This window comes from Bubalus bubalis, chromosome 5 (genome assembly GCF_019923935.1).
Source record: "Bubalus bubalis isolate 160015118507 breed Murrah chromosome 5, NDDB_SH_1, whole genome shotgun sequence".
Taxonomy (NCBI): Eukaryota; Metazoa; Chordata; class Mammalia; order Artiodactyla; family Bovidae; genus Bubalus; species Bubalus bubalis.
In genome coordinates this window covers 52,261,124-52,285,855 of record NC_059161.1, presented here as the reverse complement: position 1 = coordinate 52,285,855, position 24,732 = coordinate 52,261,124, and the positions used below count along the sequence as shown (strand labels likewise).

The 24,732-nt window shown below is 43.0% G+C and overlaps 1 long non-coding RNA gene across 1 annotated transcript; it reads right to left on the bottom strand.

Annotated features, from left to right (window-relative positions):
- Positions 1-10,113: 10,113 nt before the first annotated feature.
- Positions 10,114-21,612, bottom strand: LOC123465799. Its single transcript, XR_006641102.1, has 2 exons — positions 21,557-21,612; positions 10,114-12,620 (listed from the first exon to the last, which is right to left on the bottom strand). It is a non-coding gene; the product is annotated as an uncharacterized LOC123465799 (long non-coding RNA).
- Positions 21,613-24,732: the final 3,120 nt, after the last annotated feature.

Below are 24,732 nucleotides of genomic sequence, written 5' to 3'. Positions count from 1 at the left end.
CTTTCTGCTGAGCAAAGTACCTACAGTTATAAGTGATGCTGTCTTATTTACATGTCCTTTTGAATCAGGACTGTGTTGATAATAGATTTATCCTCTCTACTTGCCCAGCCAAGGATTTGCATGCCTCAGTGGTAACATAAATTCTCAGATTACTATAACTGTGTTTGACTGAAAGGAAAATAAAGAAGTGAAGCCGCAGCCTTGCCCCGATTAAGAAAGATGCACTTACATCCACCGTCCTCAGAGGCTCGCCCTCAGTCCAGTCCTGGGGCAGCTCCACCGCCATGTCCTCCTGGGGAGCTGGAGGGACACAGAACAGCACAGGGACACAGGTGAGGTGCTCACTAACCTCTCAGGAGCCTTTTTTCATTGGAGGGGCATGGGGTGGAGTGTGTGCATAAGGCATTAGTAACTATGGACGGACTTGCTGTTGAATCATCCTCTTCATTGTATAAATAAGAGCAAATCAGAGGAGCAGGAAAATTCTGTATTTTAACTAGTGATAACCTAACAGTTCAGGAAAAAAGAAACACTGGAATGCATGCCACCTTTCGATGACAAAGACTCATGAAACACCTGCCTGTTTATATCTTCTGCAAACCCACTCCTATCTGGAAGGATTTCTTCCTAGATCACTGCCTCCCCAGGATTCAGTTTCAGCTGATGCACTTACTAAGTTTTCTGTGAGATTTTGTTCTTCATTATAATCAATCTCTGTTAAGAGAACTGAATTCAACCCTACCTTGCCAAATAGCTATAATCTATCATGTGATGTTTCTTCCTAGTCTTCATTTTCCAAATAATATTTCCACGTCCACTGAGTCAGTGTCTGTTCACACTCAGTGAAGCCATACATTTAGACGGACAGTTCATCATGGAGAGAAAGCATGGGGTAAACGTTGACCTTCTTGGACCCTGGCATGCAGGAGGTTTACAACAAGAGTCAAGGTCACCAAGCAGAGTGTCAAGTTCCACTGTGAGATCTATTTGACACCTTCCCTTAAAAGTGTGCTACAGGGTTTAACCAATGTAAGGCTTATGGTAATGTCACCCAGTACAATGAAATATCTCTCTGTTGACACTCTGCTTTTGTCCTTGGTTAAGCAGTGACACTAGCACCAACAGATGTGGCCTGTACTGTCTAAACAAGGGAACACAACTTTCAGAGCTTTGAACTCACCAAGAGGATATGAATCCCAAGGTGCCTTCCACAATAACGACTGTGACAATGTTGGCAATAATCCACCTACGTTTGCCCTGGGTTCCATGACCACTGAGCCCATCTTACAATGATGGGCACAATCTGGACCTCTGGAGCTCTAGTACCTCCAGGCATAAACGTAGATGCAGGGACCCCCTTGCTCCATGACTGAGGATCCCATGGTTGAGTGATAAGTGCAGGTCACGGGTCCACAGCAGACACACTGGGACCACCCCAAGGTTCTCAGGTTATTTTTTTCCCACTTAGGAGGTCAATAGCTTGGTCCATTTTTCTCAGCACCATCTCCCTTCGAGCAAGATGAATATTAACCGAACTTGAGGAATGACTGAGATGAGGAAAGAATTAGGGAATCTATAGCCAGTGCACAGTGTGTTGAGAAGTATTTAGAAAGTTCACAGTTGACTTGTGCTTTATAAGAGGGAAACATCTCCTGAGGAAACACACACAGACAGCTTTAGAATCACACTGCATGGGCTCACACATGGGACCCAAACCCACGCATCTAAATGATGTAGTGGTTTCCAGGTACCATAGAGCACAGACATTTTCTTTCCCGGGAGATTAGTCTCTTATCTGCACCCTGCGCCTTCACCCCCTTTAGGAATCCAGTGTCAGGGCGACTCTCCAAATAGAGCCGGCAAGAGATTGCCACCTTCATCAACTAGATTATTTTCATCAGAGGGATGATCCCTGAATAATTACCGTGTTCACTGGCTTGTTCACAGGCCTGCAATTAGAAAGAAGAAAACAGTGTGAGGGTGTCAGCATCTTGAGTACTGTGCATTCAGGGCTTTTGTTCTCTTTTTCTTTTCAGAAAACCAAATGGGAATGTGCCGTTGAGTCCGTAGTCCCAAAAGAACACATAGAGGACATCTGTGGGAAAGGCTGGAGCTCCTCCTGGAAGAGCACTCCAGCTCATTTTCACCAGTAATTAAAACTTTCATTTCAGGAAGGAATAGTTTCTGCTGAGGAAACTGCTCCCGATTCCAGTTTTTAATTTATGTTGTCATTTTTGAAAAACATCCTTTTGAATAAGTTATCTGCTGGGAGAAATTCATCCATCAAATTAAAAACTGTTTATATGAACTGTCTTGAATATTTTCAACCTTTATCTGAATTCCGCTAGAAAATACAGTCATGGAGCAACACTTTTATCTCAGATGAATCGGAGGCACTTACTATGGAGTTGGGCAGAGCCTCTTCCTCCAGCATTGAAATGGGTAGCCCCTCAAGCTGGTCCTCAGGGAGCTGTAGGAGGACATAGAGGAATTGTCAGGACATTTGTGATGCTCATTGGGAAGACCTTGTTAATGTGGACACATCGGGGGAGTGTGTGGATACGGGTGGTTAATAAGTGTGGGCTGAAATCTGTTGGCCAACCTTTCTCATGGCTGGAGGAAGGCAAAGGAGATGAACGTTTCAGAAATGAGTCAGAGAGCCTTAAGCTTTCTGGCTAAGGGGAACCTGATCGCCTTGAAACTCGGTCTGACAGAGGGAAGCACTAAAAATCACACTATGCTTCAGTAGTCATGTACATTTGTGAGACTTGGACCGTTAAGAAGGCTGAGTGCCAAAGAATTAATGCTTTAGAATAGTGGTGCTGAAGAGACTCTTGTGAGTTCCTTGGACAGCAAGGAGATCAAACCAGTTAATCATAAAGGAAATCAATCATGAATATTCATTGGGAGGACTGATGCTGAAACTTCAATACTTTGGCTGCCTGATGTAAAGAACAGGCTCACTCAAAAAGCCCCTGATGCTGGGAAAGACTGAGGGCAGGAGGAAAAGAAGGGGCCACAGAGGATGAGATGTCTGGATAGCATTATCAACTCAATGGTCAGGAATTTGAGCAAACTCAGGAAGATAGTGAAAGACAGGTCAGCCTGGTGTGCTGCTGTCCATGGGCTCACAGAAATATACTAGGGACTCAGCATTGTCATCAAAAATAAATTGTATTTATTCTTCTCATAATTTTTAAGAATTACAAAGTTCCATCAGTTCAGTTCAGTTGCTCAGTCGTGTCCAACTCTTTGTGACCCCCATGAATCACAGCACACCAGGCCTCCTTGTCCATCACTAAATCCCAGAGTCCACCCAAACCCATGTCCATTGAGTCAGTGATGCCATCCAACTGTCTCATCCTCTGTCATTCCCATTTCCTCCTGCCCTCAATCTTTCCCAGCATCAGGGTCTTTTCAAGTGGCTCGGCTCTTCACATAAGGTGGCCAAAGTATTGGAGTTTCTGCTTCAACATCAGTCCTTCCAATGAACACCCAGGACTGATCTCTTTTAGGTTGGAATGGTCGAATCTCCTTCAAGTCCAAGAGACTGTTCAGTCTTCTCCAAAACCAAAGTTCAAAAGCATCAAGTCTTTGGTGCTCAGCTTTCTTTATAGTCAAACTACCACATCCATACATTACTACTGGAAAAACCATAGCCTTGACTAGACGGACCTTTGTTGACAAAGTAATGTCTCTGTTGTTTAATATGCTCTCTAGGTTGGTCATAACTTTCCTTCCAAGGAGTAAGCGTCTTTTAATTTCATGGCTGCAATCACCATCTGCAGTGATTTTGGAGCCCAGAAAAATAAAGTCAGCCACTGTTTCCCCATCTATTTCCCAGGAAGTGCTGGGACCGGATGCCATGATCTTAGTTTCTGAATGTTGAGCCTTAAGCCAACTTTTTCACTCTCCTCTTTCACTCGCCTCAAGAGACTCTTTAGTTCTTCTTCAGTTTCTGCCATAAGGGTGGTCTCATCTGCATATCTGAGGTTATTGATATTTCTTGTGGCAATCTTGATTTTTCTATATTCACAATTTAATGTACCTATCAACACCATCTACATCTTTTTCATCAGATCCAATATAACCTCTGTACCCTTTAAGTCATAATCCACCTTCTCCATTGCCTCCTCACTTTGGTAATTTCCATTTCCAGCTTCCATGAGTTAGCCTATTCTGTGTACCTTAACCCAGTGGAATCACGCAATATTTGTCTTTCTGTGCCTGCCTTATTTCACTAACTATAATAAATGTTTGTATTAATCGTCCATCCATTTTATAGCATATTTCAATCCTGAATTCATTTTTATGGCGGGATAGTATTCCATTCTGAGTACATACCACATTTCATTTATCCATTCATCACATGATGGTCTTTGGGTTGTTTCTAGTATTTAAGTACTAATAATACACTGTGAACATTAGTGTGTAGATTTCTGTATGGTCCTATAATTTAAATGTGCATATTTAAAATATCACTGAATATAACAATACAAAGTGTGAATGTTAGGTGAACTAACAATGTTAGACTTTGAATTACTAAAAATATATTTTCTCACTAATTGTAAAAAATGTAGCATAGATATGTTATCCGTGAGTAGAATTTGATAGCCGAAACTGAAGTGATATGATATTGGAATTTTCTGTCTAATCCATACAACTTTTATGTCAATGTAATCCTGCTTTAAATAAAGTCTAATGATTTAAAGAAATCTTGAAACATGACTTCGGGGGGAACACATCACAGCTAGTGTTAAAACATTAGCTAATGTCCAAACCATAGCTAGAGACCATTTCCACTTTTAAGCATGTACCAAATGTTGAATTTAAAATGCATCTTTCCTTTCATAGTTAAAGCAGTACCAACTGATACAGTTTCCATTTGAACACATGAAATAAAAGGACATTGCTTAATATTTCTGGTTTTTTTTTTCTTAAATATCAGGCCCTGAACATACTACAATTATCATTCTTGAATGAACTTCATGAGAAAATTTCCACAGTACCTTCAGTTGAGTCAGTTATAGGGTGCACCCTATTATGTGGCCAAAACGAAACTCTCTTCAACCAGCTGCTTCTTGATGTTCTTGACATTTCAGGGGTGTTCCTTCTCTCCTTCTGGATGAGACATCCTGTGAAATGATGAGAGCTGTCGACATGTTGCCGGCAGAGGACCACCCAGGAACTAATAATGATTGATCCATAATTCAATCCTCTGGTCCCCTTCCTCACCAGATGCCTCACAAGGCCTCCTGAATCCAAGGTGGACTTAGGAAGTTCTGCAGTTTGATGTGCACTGAAAACATCCAACAGACTGGCTGTGTGTGCAAATATCTCTATTTAACTGAGATCTAGAAGCTCAGCAAAGCATGGTTACCATGCCTGATGGACTGGATTCAAATCACATTTAGGAGAAGCAGGTACTTGGGAAAGACATATGGATCCCTCTTTGCCTCAGTTCCCTGTCCTGAGTTGGAGAAATGTTAACATGGCCTATTTTTAGTATTATGAGGCCAAGAATGATTAAATACAGGTAAAATATTAGAAAAATAAACGAGGGACTTCCCGGGCAGTCCAGTGGGTAAGAATCTGCCTCTCAACGCAGGGGATGGGGTTTGATTTCTGGTGGGCAAACTCTGGTTCCACATGCCTCTGAGCAATTAAGCCCACATGTTGCAACTACTGAGGTCAAGCACCCCAAGTAGAGAGTCAGTGCCCTGCAACGAAAGATCTGCACAATGTGATGAAGATCCCACATGCCAAACTAAGACCCGATCCAGCCAAATAAATAAATGATAGACAGACAGATAAATAAATAAATACAAAAGTAAATGACTGGTGCTTCATAATTTCTCTGTTAAGTGTTCAACCTTGAATGATGGCAAGAATAAGATGGACCTTCAGTAGTGGTTGAAAGCAGAGAGGACATTTTGATGGCTCCAATAAGTGGGGATGGAAGCTTATTCCTTAGCTTTTTCACCAAAACAAGTTTTTAGAGCACATGGAGAGTATCTATTATCACCTCTTCGGACACTCAGCCCTGTTCAAGAGGAAGGGTGGACAAAGTGTGGGCTGTAATCCATATGTTACATTAGATGGTGTTGAAATTTAGATAGAGGAAGTGATTTTCCAAGGGTCACACAATAATAAATAGTGAACCTGGGGCAGGATTGTAGATGGTTCCCTGAGGACACAGATGCCTGCACCCCTGAGACCTGTGCTAAAACCCCTTACCCAGGACCTCAACCCTACCTCCAACTCAAATTATCCTGCCCCTAGTTTTCTGTGGATAAGAGCTGATGCCCTGAAGAAGATGCCTCAGCCTTAAAAAGAGCTCAAATCCTCCTTCTACCACTCATGCCTATATCTCAGTTCCTGATCCAAAATACAAGTTTCCTCTGAGCAAAGCCCCTCAGAAAGACCACAGGATTCCAAGTCTGTCCATCCTCCAAAGCTTCTTCACACACTCAACCGTCTCACGAGCAGCCTTCCCAAAGCCCAGTTCACCGTGCTAAGTGACCAGCGGTCTGTTTGGCCAACAAGTTGGCTCAGAGCTCAGAACCGTCTAAACCAAAGGCCACATGATGGTTCTACCAAGAATTAACTTCCCTTTAACTTGAGCAAGTCTGGATGAGCAGTTAATGTGAGTTAACTTGGGAGGTGGGCTCTGTGCTGGCCTTTGGTGGCTTAACTAAGTCTGAGATGCTCCAAGTCTCACAGCTGATCTGAACACTTATTTGAGCAGCCTGGACCAAGTGCTAGCTAAGAATGGGCAGGAGTTCAATCTTTCTCCACTAAAATTCTGACTCTATCAGCTTCTCATCATGCTCTAGACCCTGTAGTGGAAGACAACAGAGCCCCATATTCTTTTTGAAAATCATCTCCATCCTCACAGCCCGGAGACCGTAACCCTAGATTCTCCTTGAGGATCAACAGACAGGCTCTTCTTCCCTCAGTGACCAAATGTTATTCCTACCAACCCAATAGCACTATGCCATCTCACTAAACTCCTTGGCAACAGACAAACCATGATCCAGCCCACATCCACCCATGGGAATCCCACCAGTAAATTCCAGTTTCTTTCCTTTTTAAGTCTCTAGATTTACACTGCTAGTGTTTGTAGATTTGGGCAGCAGCATTTGAGAACAGTTGAGATGTAATTCCCTTTACTATAATGTCTGATGTTGGGGAGACATCATGGTTCTCCTCTGTTAGTTCTTTTCATCTGTTTCTGGTGTACAAAACTGGCATTGGGAAATTGGAAATCTAGGAAGATATTTAAGGCAGCCAGCTGACAGGAGAATCAAAATATAATTTAAGGAATAATACAAAACTATAAAACACAGTTATAACTCTGTAGATAAGTTAGAGTGATGGAAAAGAAAAATAATAAAAAAAAAGATGAGGAAAGTTCATCAGTAAAGATTAACCAGCCCATTTGAAGGAGCAACCTTCAGAGGATCAGTGGGAACTTACCTCCCAAACAATTCAGGTTACCCATTTCTCTTTGCCACCATACATGAAGCTCTCAGCTCGAAAACACACTGAATGCAGAATGTGTATCACCACATTACCATGGCGACCACACATCACAGAACCTTCAGAATTAACTGGACTCTGCACAGGATGAGTCCAACTGCCACTGTCCAACTGCTACTGTCATTTCATGGACAAGTTTGGCTTTTCAGAGTAACCATTTTATTTCAAAAATTGAATCTCAGGCTCACACATTCCTCTCTGATTATGAAAATAATTTATATGAATTAAAATGTTCTGTCCCCAAGTATAGCTGATAGTGAACATTTCAGGGTGAGGAGGGACAAATCTAACACATTGAGAATAAAGAGATTCTATTATTGATGAGAATATCATCTTGGTACTGATCACAAGTTTGTGCTTCTAACACACAGGGAGGAGAGAAAGCCTTACTGCAGGGCCACACAAGGAGAAAAGACAGACAACCAAAAAAAGCTGAGCACCCAGAAAACGTTCAGCAAAACACTTTTCTAGGAACGCTGAGGGAGTGGCCTGGCTACTTCTGGGGTCAGAGTCTTTGCTCTTGAGGTCAGGTCATGGTCAGGTCATGATGTTCTTGTGGTAGCGGTGGTGGTTTAGTCACTGAGTCAAGTCCGACTCTTGCGGCCCCATGGACTGTAGCCTGCCGCGCTCCTCTGTCCATGGGATTCTCCAAGCAAGAATAGTGGAGTGGGTTGCCATTGCCTTCTCCAGGGGACCTTCCCAACCCAAGAATCAAACCCAGGTCCCCTGTACTGCAGACAGGTTCTTCACCGATGGAGCCAAGAGGGAAGCCCTAATGTTGCTGTAAACCTCCCCCCCAAACAAATGCTACTCTCAGTTCTGAAAAGCAAGCATCAGGTCCCAGGCACCACCCTCTACCTCTGGGGTCCAGGCCCAGGCCAGGAGGACGGGGTCCTGGGCGTGCAGGGTATCCGGCACCCAGTCGGGGTCCTATGTCCAGTGCCTGGCCCTGGCTGAGGGGGCAGGTCTCAGCGGGCAGCACCTCAGAGCCAAGTCCCAGACCCCATCCAACTGTCATCTCTCTGGGTCCTGGCACTTAGGACCCAGCCGGGCCTCAGGCTCTTCATTTAAGCTGCAGAGACACACTTGTAGCAATTTCCAACTGGGTTAATCTTTACTTCACAACAATTACTCTCTTTGAAAGAAGTCCCAACCACAGAGGCAAGCCTGAAATGATGTGTAAGATCCTTGCACACCAACCTAACCTCCTGCCACCTCCTGGGGGTGGACAACCAATCAATGCTGGACCAAGTGTGGAAACGTGAATGGAGAACAGGAGCTGGGAAACTCTGTCCTTAGTAGCCAGGGTCATATCCTCCAGCTGCCCAGGGCTCTGGGGACCATGCCCAGATCGTCCTCTGCAGCTTATAGGTCATGGAGGCAGGGACTGGGGAGAGGTTCACTGCTTTGTGTTGGGAAGAACCCCTGCAGAAGGGAAAGGCTACCCAATCCAGCATTCTGGCCTGGAGAATGCCATGGACTGTATAGTCCATGGGGTCGCAAAGAGTCAGACACTACTGAGCGACTTTCACTTTCACTTCAGCTGCTTTGTGGCCTGGATCTGGCCTGTGGGCACCCATGGCAAGGGCTCTGGGACTCTGTGGGACACAGTCCCCAAACTGTCCTGGGCCCCCATCTCACCCATCTGCCCTGAGGCCTGAGGGTTGGATAGCGCATGGACAGGCCTCTGTCCCAGACTCATCAAACTCTGGTGAGGACTGCTGACAGGTTTCCTGTTGGTGGAGCATGACCTCTAACCCTAGGCTAAGGGTCCCACTGAAGGTCTTACAATATTGACTGTGCGCCCACCCCTCCCCTAGTACAGTCTCCTCTACCCATTTCTACTCCTTCTGAGTCCCCAGGCTTTCCTAGAAGAAACAAAGCCTAAGATTTAATCTTATAAACAAAATTAAGTTTCACACCTAATGTATCCACTTGTACTCTTTATTTGGATCCCTGTAAATTCTTCTCACAAAAATGAACGTTTTTGCCGTGTGTTGCAAGCATGTTTTCAATTTATTACTATCTTTAATTTTTTTTTTTTAATTTTTGTTTATTTGTTTTTGTCTATGTTAGGTCTTCCTTGTCATGCTTGTCTTGTCTCTAGCTGTCCTGAGTAGGGACCTGTCTCTTGTTGTGGAGCGTAGGCTCTAGGTGCACAGGCTTCAGTAGCTGTAACTCGCAGGCTCTAGGGTCCTGGGTGAGTAGCTGTGGTGCACGGGCTAGTTGCTCAGCGGCATGTGGGATCTTCCCAGACCAGGGATCAGATCCATGTCCTCTGCACTGGCAGGCAGATTCTGAACCCCTGGGCCACAAAGGAAGTCCCATCACTGTCTTTGTACTATGGTTACTTTTACTTCTATCATGAAGACATTTAGTTTCAAAAACATCAGTAATTTAAATATTTTTGTTATTTTGGTTGTGAGAAGGAAAAGGGGAAGGATGGTATGACTAATACTTTTATTAAGGGCCAAGTACTCCTTTAAAAATATTTTAATAACTAGGAAAATAACAGAAAGGGCAGGTCCTGAGGCACGGCTTACCCTCCAGGGTCCAGTTCTGGCAGAGTGAGAGCTCAGCTGGCAGCGCCCTCAGCGCTGGGTCCTCAGACCCTGCTCAGCTGTCATTGCTGAGGGAGCCAGGCGCCAAACGCAACTGGCCCTCCGGCTCCTCAGGCCAGCCATGTGGGGGGTGTGGGAGCAGGTCTTGCAGATGGTATCCAGGGCAGATGGTGCTGCCAGGAGGTGGCAGAGGCGGGGAGAGGGTCACTGCCTCCTCAAGGCCTGGCCGCGGCCAGTAGAGGCCGTAGTGAGGGCTCTGGAGGTCAACAGGACACAGACTCCCACATGTCCCCTGATGCCCCCAGATCACCATTGGTCTGAGGCTGGATGAACTGGAGCACCCTGGAGGGGAGGCCAGGATTGACTCTTACCTCACTTTCCACGTGACAACCCCTGCTCCGCTGACCTTGCCTGGTTGTCCCCACTAACAGTCACTCACTGACAGTTGCTTCCTTGGGGGGAGGAGCCCATTGAAAATGGCTGAACAGGACTTGCTGCCTGGTAACAGGGTGCAGAGTAATAGCTCACAGGTACGGCTGTGCTGAGGTCTGCTCTTGGCTGTGCTCTGTGACAAGTCTCCTGGTCGAGCCTCCGTTCAGCCCTGTCCTTTAGAGGTACCCCCAGACAGAAACTAGATGGCCCCAGCTGTCAGCTTTAGGTGGTCTCTTTATATCCCACAGTACTGTCTTTCCTGGGCTCAAGAATGTGATATATGAGTTGGAGCCATGGGGATGTGAGTTACCTCCTTCACACAAGCTACTTTTCCTCAGCCCTGCTCAAGCCCTGTCTCCTTCATTCCCACTTCCATTTGATAATGGAGCACTGTCACACGTGCCTGACTTTGTGCCTTGGTAGGTCAGAGTATCTTGCCTCATGATAAACAGGAATAGAAGTATAAATAAGAAGAAGAAGATGCAAAATAATTTAAACATCCTATTTCTACTCACATGTACAAGCAATACTCATTAAGAGTCAGAGAATATTCAGCACCGAGCTGAAGCTTAATGTCTACACGCAGCAGTCAGACAGGAAGACTGCAGCGGACTGGACGCCCAGGGGCACCAGCTGCAACTGCTCTGCCACTAAAGTCCCACGGGTCAGCAGATCTAATGGGGCTCGAAGCACTACTGGCAGAGAGAGAGGTTACTCAGTGCCACTGCCATCACCGACTCGATGGACATGAGCTTGAGCAAGCTCTGGGAGGTGGTGAGGGACAGGGAAGCCTGGCAAGCTGCAGTTCATGGGGTCACAAAGAGTCAGACAGGACTGCGCAAATGAACTGAACTGAACTGAACTGAAGTACACGGTCAGTTGTTTGGAACAATTACTTTGTTTTATGTTATATACAATTTTAATGAAGAAATTACTAAAAATGCTATGTGAGATATAAAATAAATTTTAAAAGATATGAACTCTGAAATTAGGCTGTTTGAGGATGAATCTTTAGTTTACCATTTACTTGGTCTGTATCCTAGGAGTGGTTAGTCATCCTTTTCCTATCTTGTCTTCCTTAACTGAGACATAATAACATCTATTTCATAAAACTGTTGTGAAGAAAAAATTATGTGTGTGTGTTTCAACTAGTTGCTACATCTAATGAGTGTAAATGTAATTCTTATTATTCCTGTACACAAGGGAAAATATACAAAAGAAATTACAGAATTCGATTTCAATACAGAAAATAGGTGAGCAGGTAAGTTTGTTAAGTGTAATTAAATGTACTTTTATAGTAAAGAATAAAATAACTGATAAGACATAATAAATATCACTTCTTTTGATCAGAATATGAACCCAAACTTTCTGATATAAGACAGAAATGTGACCAAGAAGAACAGAAAGAACATCACTTGTTTTTCTCTACAGAGCGAACTAGACTGTACTTTTCTGTAAGAGTCCTGTGTCCATACAGACCTTACAAAAGGTATGGACTCACACCAGTCCAGATGAAAGAAAGAGACACCAAGAGTCCTGTCTGAGAAATGATGCAAACCACATTAATTCTATGAAAAGGAGTAAGGCACGTATCCAAGAGCAGAAGATTTTAAAACAAGAAATCTCATTTTTATAGAAAGAAACATAAAAATTGGATAACACTCATTCACACTTAGAAAACACATTTTGTGGATCTAAATTAATATAGTTAATCTTCCACCTTCAAGTGCAAATTTTGTTTACATTCCATCTTCTGATATGCATAAAAAGTACTGACTAGAACTTTTATTTCAGAACATCTATATAATGTAGAAAATAATCATTTTATGGAATATTTTTAACTTTTGCTTTTTGAAGTCACACAGACTAACCAAAATAAAACAAGCTCTTATTTATTGCTTGGTAAGGGAAAGCTGCATTGCTGTCACACCTAATTTCCTTAAGAAAGTTAAACGCTGTTCTTCCGGAGACGTCATGGCTGACATTAGTTTAGGATAATGAGGGTGTGTAATTTGTTTTGCGTAGATCGGCACTGTTGCAAGTAATGAACGAAGTTCTCAGGTGGGTCAGTGGTAAAGAATCTGCCTGCCAATGCAAGAGACACAGGAGAACTGGGGTTCATCCCTAGGTCAGGAAGATCCCCTGGAGGAGGAAGTGGTAACTCACTTCAGTCTTCTTGCTGGAAACATCCACGGACAGAGGAGCCCGGAAGGCTGCTGTCCTTGGTGTCACAATCAAACACACAGCATGCACTCAAGCAGAATAGTACATAGAAGCAGCCATTATATATTCCAGTCCATTGCTAAATTATGTTTTCTTAAACCTGAATTATCTGATGGAAGTAATCCAACTACAGGCCACTGGATTATGTAAGAAATAATTAGGTTAACATTAGAACACAGTTCTTAAACTCGAATATACTTTTCAACTGGTAATGTAGGAGTTTTACAGTTTAAGTTTACAGTTTTACAATGCTTAATGTCAAAGAACTGTATCCATTTACTTGTAAATTTTTATCATCTTAAGAATGCTTTCCAACTTGTGACAGTTTGTAACAAATGTCACAAGTCGGATCCTTGTGTTTCTTAGTCATAAAGGTAAGGTATTTGACTAGGTAGTTCTTACTGTGGAACAAACACAGAATTCATGAATAGCTGAATACACTTATGACATGAACACTAATGATAGATAAAAGCTTACGCTGAATCTTCCCAAAGAATATCAGTTCCTCATAGCATTTCAATCTCCAGTCCTGTCTGTACAGGCCACAGTGAGAGGCACCAGTTTTCTGGTTCCTATAACGCATTTTGTAAATTTAAGTAAGTTAATTTTTATGTCACTGTAATTGTTCCAAAAGAAAAAAGGAAATAAAATATATGTAACAGAAACAGTTCAAACTAAAAAATGAAGTTGCTGATATACTATACATACGAGTACATATGATCACACAAGCAATGCTATTGAGAAGTTATCCACAAAACTAGAAAACGTAACATTTTCTAATCTAAATAAATCAGCATAGATTAAAATGTCATTAACTGCATAAAAATTCTCGGTGGTTCCTCAAAATCATAAATTAGAAGGCAATATGACATAGAATGACCCTTTGTATACAGTGTAGGCTACCTATTATATTGTGAAAGTATATCGTACTTATTTCCAATAATTGAAAATTGCTTTTTCTATCGGATTCTGAAGCAGTTCTGAAACTCAGCCCAAACAACTGGCACAGTACAGAAAGTTTTTTCTAGCTTTGATGTTGCCCTTTATTGAAAATCAGAGCAACTATAAACATGAAGAAAGCTAACAAGGACGGTTGGGTTCATATATGAAATAAATCCGAGAACAAGGAGTTTGTCTATCACATGAATATTGCTCCTTCTTGGTTGGTGGGCCAATTTATTGTTAGGATTATGGGGACCTCAGGTTAACTTAATACTCGAAGTCAGTATTTCCACTTCTATCAGTGAATAAAAGAAGGGAAAATAATTAAGTACTACTAAACATATCTCCCTGGATTGGGAAGATCCCCTGGAGGAGGAAATGTCAGCCCACTCCAGTCCTCTTGCCTGGAAAATTCCATGGACAGAGCAGCCTGGTGGGCACAGTTCATGGGGACACTAAGGGTTGGACACGACTGTGTGACTTAGCAATCACTCTCTCAAACATGTCTTAAAGCTGGAATTCCTTATGAGCTACTTAATTTCAAAATGCCAAACAGAAGAAAAGAAAAATAAAAAATCCAAAAGCTCTTGCTGACAATGAACTCTCAACAAAAGTTAAAACAAAACAATAAGAAAGGCAATCTTGAAAATCCAAATGAAGTTGACAGCTAAAAATTGATTTCTGATCAAATTAATCTGTAAAGAGCAACATTTCAAAGTCTTGAAATAAGTCTAAAAATGATGTTCAAAATTATATCTGAAAGCATAACTGACATTTAAATGAGTAATAAACTATGGAATAAAATAGAGTGAAATTAAACTACACTAGATCAGACATCTAGATTCAATACTAATAATACTTTGGTAGTTCTTGAAATTACTGGTAAATGTTCATTTTCTAACTATGCTTCAATATTTATATATACATATATATATATATTGCATCAGAGTTAAAAATAGACTGTAAAAAGTAACAAACTCTGAATACGTTTTATTAATTATTTTATAGTTATTATTTACCACAAATAAAGCTTATTAAAATCATGCCAGGTTAGAGAAATTGAAAAAGACACATGTACGCCACTGTTTATTAGAGTACTATTTACAATAGCCAGAATATGGAAGCAATCTAGATGTCTATGGACAGATGACTAGATAAAGAAGCTGTGGTACATATATACAACGGAAGATTATTCTGTCATAAAAGGAACACCTGAGTCCTTTCTAATGAAGTGAATAAACCTAGAGCCTATTACAGAGTGAAGCAAGTCAGAAAGAGAAAGATAAATATGGTATCCTAACACTGTGTGGATCACAATAAACAGTGGAAAATTCTGAAAGAGATGGGAATACCAGACCATCTGACCTGCCTCTTGAGAAACCTATATGCAGGTGAGGAAGCCACAGTTAGAACTAGACATGGAACAACAGACTGGTTCCAAAGAGGAAAAGGAGTACGTCAAGGCTGTATATTGTCACCCTGCTTATTTAACTTATATACACAGTACATCATGAGAAACGCTGGGCTGGAAGAAGCACAAGCTGGAATCAAGATTGCCAGGAGAAATATCAATAACCTCAGATATGCAGATGACATCACCCTTGGGGCAGAAAGTGAAGAGGAACTAAAAAGCCTCTTGATGAAAGTGAAATAGGAGAGTAAAAAGTTGGCTTAAAGCTTAACATTCAGAAAACGAAGATCATGGTATCTGGTCCCATCAGTTCATGGGAAACAGATGGGGAAACAGTGGAAATAGTGTCAGACTTTATTTTGGGGGGCTCCAAAATCACTGCAGATGGTGACTGCAGCCATGAATTTAAAAGACGCTTACTCCTTGGGAGAAAATTTATGACCAACCTAGATACCATATTCAAAAGCAGAGTCATTACTTTGCCAACAAAGGTCCGTCTAGTCAAGGCTATGGTTTTTCCAGTGGTCATGTATGGATGTGAGAGTTGGGCTGTGAAGAAAGCTGAGTGCTGAAGAATTGATGCTTTTGAACTGTGGTGTTGGAGAAGACTCTTGAGAGTCCCTTGGACTGCAAGGAGATCCAACCAGTCCATTCTAAAGGATACCAGTCCTGGGTGTTCTTTGGAAGGAATGATGCTAAAGATGAAACTCCAGTACTTTGGCCACCTCATGCGAAGAGTTGACTCACTGGAAAAGACTCTGATGCTGGGAGGGATTGGGGGCAGGAGGGGAAAGGGACCACAGAGGATGAGATGGCTGGATGACATCACCGACTTGATGGACATGAGTTTGAGTCAACTCCGGGAGTTGGTGATAAACAGGGAGGCCTGGCGTGCTGCAGTTCATGGGGTCGCAAAGAGTCGGACACTGCTGAGCGACTGAACTGAACGGAACTGAACACATATATATGAAATCTAGAAAGATGGTACTGATGGAAATATTTTCAGAGCAGCAATGCAGACACAGACATAGAGAACAGACTTATGGAAATGGGGAGAAGGGAGGAGGGAGAGGGTGGGATATATTGAGAGAGTAACATGGAAACTCACATTACCACGTGTAAAATAGATAGCTAGTTTGCTGTATGGCTCAGGGAACTCAAAAAGGGGCTCTGCATCAACCTAGAGGGGTGGTTTGGGGAGGGAGGTTCAAGAGGGAAAGGACATATGTATACCTATGGCTGATTCATGTTGATGTTTGGCAGAAACCAACAAATTCGGAAAAGCAAATATCCGTCTTTAAAAATAAATTAATTAAATAAACAAGCAAATTAAAAACATGCCAGGTGTTAGGGATTTCCCTGGAGATCCAGTGGTTAGGTCTCTCAGCTTCCACTGAAGCGGCACAGGTTCGATCTCTCGTTGGGTAACTAAAATCCCGCATGTCACTTAGTATGGCCAAAAGGTTAGATAGATAGATACATAGATAGATAGATAGATAGATAGATAGAATGTGTTAAGGAATAAAAAGATTTATTAAATAAATTAAATAAAAATGCCAAGTTAGTTCTCTATAAATTCTGAATATAAAAACGCGAAAAAAGTGATCAGAAAATGAAAAATCATAAGAATAATATAACACAGAAAATATTAATAAACCACTTTGAAATTGCTCAGAAGTAACATTGAAGTTTAAAACAAAAATGTGCTCATGCAAAAATAAAGGTGATAAGTCTACAGTAACAATATCACTGATAGAAATTATTTTTCCTAAATAATCTCCAAAATAAACATCATTCCAATCAAAAAGAGAGAAGTACAAAGGGGGACTCCACCTACTAGACATCTAAAATATAAAACAACACTGGCTTTCCTGGTGGCTCAGATGCTAAAGAATCTGCCTGCAGTGCGGGAGACCTGGGTTCAATCCCTGGTTTGGGAAGATCCCCTGGAGCAGGGCATGACAGCCCACTCCAGTATTCTTGCTTGGAGAATCCCCATAGACCGAGGACCCTGGCAGGCTACAGCCCATGGGGTCACAAAGAGTCAGACTCGACTGAGTGACTAAGCACACACACGGAAGAAAAGATTTTATTTTTTTTAAAATTGACCTTAAATACTATGACAAATATGCAATGTAACTAAATCACCAATGTTAGTCTCAAAGATACACATTAAATGTGCACACACAAAAAGGGAAAAGACCAAGAGCATAATTGATGAAAACTTTGGACTGGCAGGTAATCTGCAGAAGAATAATCAAAATAGTCAGAAAACAAATAAAAGAATAATCAATTGCATTGATGATCAGGAATATTCAAATTAAAAGATTATATGATACCTTTGTCCACCTATAAAATGGAGTTACAATAGTCTAAAATACTAATTGTTAAGGCTGAGTGCTGAAGAATTGATGTTTTTGAACTGTGGCATTGGAGAAGACTTCAAGAATATCAAGTAAGTCAATCCTAAAGGAAATCAGTCCTGAATATTCATTGGAGGACTGATGCTGAAGCTGAAGCTCCACTACTTTGGCCACATGATGTGAAGAGCTGACTTCTTAGAAAAGACCCTGATTCTGGGAAAGTTTGAAAGCAGGAAGAGAAGGGGACAACAGAGGACGAGATGGTTGGATGGTATCGTCAACTCAATGGACCTGAGTTTTAGTAAGCTACAGGAGATGGTGAAGGACAGGGAAGCCTGGCATGCTGCAGTCCATGGGGTTGCAAAAAGTCAGACACAACTGAGCGACTGAACAACAAGGACAATGATACCACTATACACTTATTTAATATTGATTTAAAATAGTCTAAAATATTATTCTCTTATAAAAATGTAAAGGAAACTCTAACACACTGCTTGCATTTAAATAGAAATATTTTATGGTACTTTAGATTACATTTGGCTAATATCTGAGAAAGTTTAAGATGCCCTTGTACATGATCCCAAAACTCCACTTTCAGGTATATACCCTAGAATTGCTTTTATATAAAGGCTTAAGGACAAAAATGTTCACAAAAGAGTCTCTTAGGTCGGAAAAATTAGCATCGGTGTTGCAGTGAATACTGAATATGCATTAAATAGAATAGTGTGGAATGCTTCCATTGACCTCTTATTTCTCTCTGGTTCCCCAGGATAATTGTGATCTTTTTCTTTCACAAGATTTGACACCTAGCCTATGTGTTCACAGGTCATTATCAGAAGAGATGAATATTGGTTTCAACTAACCACACGTCTGTGGACATTCAACTTTCTTATTCCTTTCCTTCTAAGTCACCATGAATTCAGTATCTCTCCAGTCCCATGAATGGAATTGCCCTTTGGGGAAGCTGGACATGGAAGTAATGAAAAATGATCTTTATCAGTTTCATGACATCATGTAGCTGTCTTTTATTGGGCACTCATTTGTGCATAAACTAGAAAAGATATGTACAAGTTCGGGTCTTGCCTGCAACTGTTTCCCCACCCACAAATTTACACAACAGGCTGATATTCCCAAGGACTGCATCTGAGACTCTGACAAGGATTGGGCTAGCCATCAGACTGCTCAGTAGTTATATAATGCAATATTTTATGTATTTTAAAAACATGCCTAGTGAGAATGTTACAGCACAGGGAACTCTACTTAATGCTCTGGGATGAGCTGAATAACAAGGAAGTACAAAAGGGAGGGGATGTATATATACGTATGCTGATTCACATTGCTATACATTAGAAACTAACACAGCATTGAAAAGCAACCACATTCCAATGAAACTTCTTGAAAAATCACAAAAAAAGAAGGCTAGGATAAAAATTTTTATCAACTAGATCACCTTCAAATATCAGGGGATAATTCATATATTTGTGTGTGTGAATATACACATATATATACATCTGTCTATCCCTGGTGGCTCAGACGATAAAGCTTCTGCCTGCAATGCGGGCGACCTGGGTTCAATGCCTCGGTCGGGAAGATCTCCTGGAGATGGAAATAGCAACCCACTCCTATATTCTTGCCTGGAAAATCCCATGGACGGTGAAACCTGGTAGGCTACAGTCTATACGGTCGCAAAGAGTCGGACACGACTGAGTGACTTCCCTTTCTTTCTTTGACTTTACACATCTGTATATACATATGTGAGTGTGTGTGTGTGTGTGTGTGTGTGTGTGTGTATATGTATGTTTCTCATACACTTTCCTCTTCAGAAGATTTACCCCATAAATATTTACATTTAAATTTGTATTTGAAGGAGTAATGAGAAGAAAAATTACACAACTACATGGATGTTAAGTTATATGAGAATGAATATGACCAAGTATATAATAATTTGTTTTCTTGAAAAATTAATCCAGGATAAAAAGAGAAAAAATAGAAACCATATGCTACAGAAGTGATTCCAGGAAAGAGACCCTTAAAGCTGGAATCTGGAATACGTTGTCTAATCTGGTTAGGTTAGAGGATGGCAATGGTTTATTTTGCACGGAACTGGGAGAGTGGAAGTCAATGTAATTCAGTGGCAAACAACAGCAACAACCACAAAACTTATCCCTTGTACTCTTCTGGAATCATGCTATAGGTTTTGGGCCAAAGAACATCTTCTGTGGGCACGCTCAGAGTCTCTAATTTCTTGGAAATGCAGAAAACACATCTATCTGAATTTAAGTTCTCCATTTTAATCCTGAGAGTAGCAATATTATAATGTAATTTCAAATGATCATTGGCTTGAAATTTCTAGTTTGGATTGGGAAAGAAGGCCCTGAGAATGAGTTGTAACTTTGATAGACTCCTGTCAACCTGCTTACCTCCCATCTCTCTTCCACCCCTTCTCCCTCCTTTGGGGAGATTAGAGGACCCTTCCGTTCCTTGTTTTGTCATTAAGTCATGTCCAACTCATTGGTGATCCCATGCACTACAGCCCCCTAGGTTTCTCTGTCCATGGGATTTCCCAGGCAAGAAGACTGAGGAGGGTTACCGTTTCCTTCTCCAGGGATCTTCCCAACCCGCAGACTGAAGCGGGTCAGCCTGCTTGGCAGGCTAAACCACCTGGGAAACCCTAGAGGCCTGTGTAATGGACATGAGTTTGGGTAAACTCCAGCAGTTGGTGATGGACAGGGAGGCCTAGCGTGCCGCAGTTCATGCGGTCATAAAGAGTCAGACACGACTGAGTGACTGAACTGAACCGAACTGATGTATCAGTTTGGTTCAGTTGTTCTGTCATGTTTGCCGGTACTGCTGCTAAGTCGCTTCAGTTGTGTCCGACTCTGTGCGACCCCATAGACGGCAGCCCAGCAGACTTCCCGGTCCCTGGGATTCTCCAGGCAAGAACACTGGAGTGGGTTGCCATTTCCTTCCCCAATGCATGAAACGGAAAAGTGAAAGTGAAGTCACTCAGTCCTGTCAGACTCTTACTGACCCCATGGACTGCAGCCTACCAGGCTCCTCCATCCATGGGATTTTCCAGGCAAGAGTACTGGAGTGGGGTGCCATTGCCTTCTCTGTCTGTCATGTCTAACTCCTTGTAATCCCGTGGAGTGCAGCACATGAGGCTTCCCTGTCCATGACCAACTCCTGGAGCTTGCTCAAACGCATGTCCATCGAGTCAGTGATGCCATCCTACCATCTCATCCGCTTTTGTCCCCTTCTCCTCCTGCTTTCCATCCTTCCCAATATCAGGGCCTTTTCCAATTAGTCGGTGCTCCGCCATCAGGTGGCCAAAGTATTAGAGCTTCAGCCTCAGCATCAGTCCTTCCAAAGAATATTCAGGGCTGATTTCCTTTAGGATGGACTAGTTGGATCTCCTTGAGCTCTCAAGATCTTGAGAGTTCAAGGGACTCTCAAGAGTGTATATACATACATACATTTTCAGAGAATATTGTATTTTGCAAAACATTAACATACATCATCATAGCCGTCAATACAACCATCTGATTAAGTAGTTTTTTTTATTATCAAGATTAGTAAACACAATTTTCGGAGAAGGCAATGGCACCCCACTCCAGGACTCTTGCCTGGAAAATTCCATGGACGGAGGAGCCTGGTAGGTTGCAGTCCATGGGGTGGCTGAGAGTCAGACACGACTGAGCGACTTCATTTTCATTTTTCACTCTCATGCATTGGAGAAGGAAATGGCAACCCACTCCAGTGTTCTTGCCTGGAGAATCCCAGGGACACAGGAGCCTGGTATATCAACTGCTGGTATCATCATCATTTACCACCAGATATCAAGGCTCTTATAAACCATTGGTAAATAAGATTGTGAAGCCTTAGTATAAAAAGAGGAAGAAAAACAAATGGCCAGTAAAACAGAAGACAGACAAACATATATTAATACTTTACAAAGTTATGTTATGTGTAAGAAATGTTCCACTGCAGTGAAGTGAGAGGAAATTCTACTATTTTTAAGAAATTGAATGAGTTTGTTTAAATAAGCACACACAAAAAATAATAATAATGTAACCACCTACCTCATACTAAGGGCTTCCCAGGTGGCTCAGTGGTAATGATCCACCTGCCAAGCAGGAGACAGGGGACACAGGTTCTATTGCTGGGTTGGGAAGATCCCTTGGAGGAGGAAATGGCAACCCATTCCAGTATTCTTGCCTGGAAAATTACATGGACAGAGGAGGTTGGAGGGCTATAGGCCATGGGGTCACAAAGAGTTGGACTTAGTGACTAAACAACAACAGCAACCTCACCCTGAACACAGAAATATATTCTAGATAGATTATAGAGATAAGTGCAAATAAAAATAGAATTGTCTCTTAGAAGATAAAGCATAAGGAAACATTTTCAAAATCTTGGAGTAGGAATTATTTCTTATCCAGGATTTGAAAAGTAATAACTACACAGGAAAATAAAAGGAACTGAAATATATTATGAATAAGAACTTCTGCTTACCAAATGCATTTTCTGAGTAAATACACAGGCCAAAGTATGAAGAAACTTATTTGAAATATATATTATTCTAAGAAAAGACTCATAGTCCCAATTATTAAGAAGTTTAATGTACTAATACGGCAAATAACCCAACAAAAGTTTGGCCAAAAAAAGTGATGACCCAAAAGCTTACTTGCATAATATCATTAGTCATCAGGAAACATATGTATTCAAGAAAATTAGGACCCATTACATACTCAACAGGATGAATAAAACAAAAAAGAAAAAAAATTACCCAAAGGTGATGAATGTATTAAACACCTGAAATTCATCTCTGTTACTATTTGGAGTGTAAATCTGTAGTATATGTTTGGAAAACAATGCAGCAAAATATCTTTATATTCATGAAACAAATTCAAATCATTCTACTCAATCAGCTGATAGTATACATAAGGGTCAGCGGTTCCAACCTGCCTCTCAAAATCCTTTAACAGGTGTGGACGTGTTTTTGTTTAAAAATAGCAATATTCCTACTTGAAAACTAGGTGGCCGGCCGTGACTCAGTCTTTGTGATCACCAGACAGCGCGCGTGCCCCTGTCCCCCGGCCCTCCCTGTGCGTGTTTATTGCTCTTCCCCGTCACTTCCAGCTTTTCCCCGCTCCCGGCCTGCCCCACACCGGTGACCGCCCAGTGCCCCCTTACCCTGTTTAGGACCTAACCCGTCTCGCCTCATGTGGTGTCCTTCCCTGGCCTCCATGGCTGGTGGTGTCTCCGGGCACAGAAGTGCCCTCGGTCCCCGAGGGGGGAAGCTGGGCACAACAAGTTGCACGTGAGGGCTGTGGAGGCACCGGTACATGGCTGGAGAGTGCTCTCCCGGGCCACTTGTGGCTCTGGGTGTTGGCGGTGGTCGGCTCAAGCCCCGATAGGGGAGCTCCATGGGGGCCAGGAAGGGCAATAGACATCCTGGGTGCCAGGGGAGCGCTCCTGCGCTGGAGGTTTCTTGCGGTCAGATTCCGTGGCGTGACGCAGAAGCAGCTTCGCTTCCAGGTCATTCAGAATGGCTTCCGGGCCCCTCGCAGTAGCTGGCGGCCACCCCACCTCCACTGTCGGTTCTATGCCTCTGCTGCATCTATGCCACGTGGGCTACGTGGCAGCACTCCATTTGTGCCTCGTTCGTCCTATCCTCTGATCCCTGGGCCTGCGCCCTGGTGCTTCTCGCTTCCCCGGCCCGCCTTGCCCCGTCTCCATTGCCCTTTGCCTCCTTCTGTCCGCTGATGTTGTCGCGTGCTGGACCAGGAAGAGCGCCTAAGCCCCCGGCGCGAAGCCCCCTGCGGTGCGCTCGTCCAAGTGTGCACAGGTCACCGGCTGGCTACCATGCCTATACCGCCACCCCTGGGGAGGGGGGGTGGAAGTGAGGGGCCACGGCCGTCCCTGATGTGCCCGACTGGTGTCCTTAGCCCCACTTCCAGCGCCCGGGCCCTCGAGGAGGGTCTCCCCATCAGAACTTTGGGGAAGGATGCTGCATCCCTAGTGGATGGAGTGTGGGGGATCCTTCGGCCTCCCCATGGGAGGAGCAGATCACCCGGCCTCGGCTGATCACCCTCCCCCTTCTTCAATTCGTGGAGTTTTGCTGCCACGGCCCTTCACCCCACGCCAAGCACGCCAGGCGCCCTGTGCTCACTTGGATACCCAGGTGGCACAGTAGAAAAGAATCAGCCTGCTAATGCAGGCAATTGCAAAAGATGCAAGCTCGATCCCTGAGTGGGGGAGATGCCCTGGAGGAGGAAATGGCAACCCCCTCCTGTATTCTTCCCTGGAAAATCCCTTGGACAGAGGAGTCTGGCGGGCTGCAGTCCAAGGGGTCGTAGAGTCGGAGAGGTGGACACGACTGAGCACAGGCACATATACACATGAGAAAAAAGAGAATCCCAGTTACAACTCAACCGTTGTGTAAAGAGTTTTGTAATTGGCTTTCCAGAAATGCCACCTTTAGTAGCTGACTTAGTAGAAGGAGGACCCGGATTACACAGGAGGGTTGAGAAAGTGGCTCCCGTATCCAGTAGGAATTTAACAGGATGGCCTCTTCTAGTTAGAGTCACCTGAGGCTCCTGTGTGGTAATGAGGACAGAAGCCAAAGTGGGAAGCCCTGGGCCCCGTGAATCTTGATCTTGTGTCTGAGTTTCTGACCCCTGAAACCTACGTCCCTGGGGATATTACTCTTCCAGTGATCTCCCTTGCAAGTGGGGCAGGGCCTTGGTGGTGGCCTCTGCTTGCCTTGGGGGCATTGTCTCTTAAAGTGTCCATTCTTGCCACAACAAAAAAAGACTTCAGGTTTTTGCTTGTATCCTCCCACCTTTGTAGCCCTAAAGTTAACTCCCTTTAGGGCCATAAGGAGAGCTTTGGCCTTTCTCTTATCTCTATTCCCTTTTTCTTTAGGTTCTTCCTGATTTCTGTTTAAGAATACTGATGTGGCAGCTCTTACCAGTGTAGGGTAAGGGAGTTAGAGGAGGCGAGGTTCGGAAAAAGAAGGAGACCGGCACTTTACGGAATGGATTCACCTTTAATGAGACAAGAAGGAGCAGCATCAGATTAATGACCTGCTGCACTAACCCAAGAAAAGAGTAAGTATATATAGGCATATATGTGGACATCTACTGTTACGGGTGCCTGTTCTTCTCCAAGGTTGTTTGGAGTGAGTGAAGTCTCTCAGTCATGTCCAGCTCTTTGTGACCCCATGGACTGTAGCCCTACCAGGCTTCTCTGT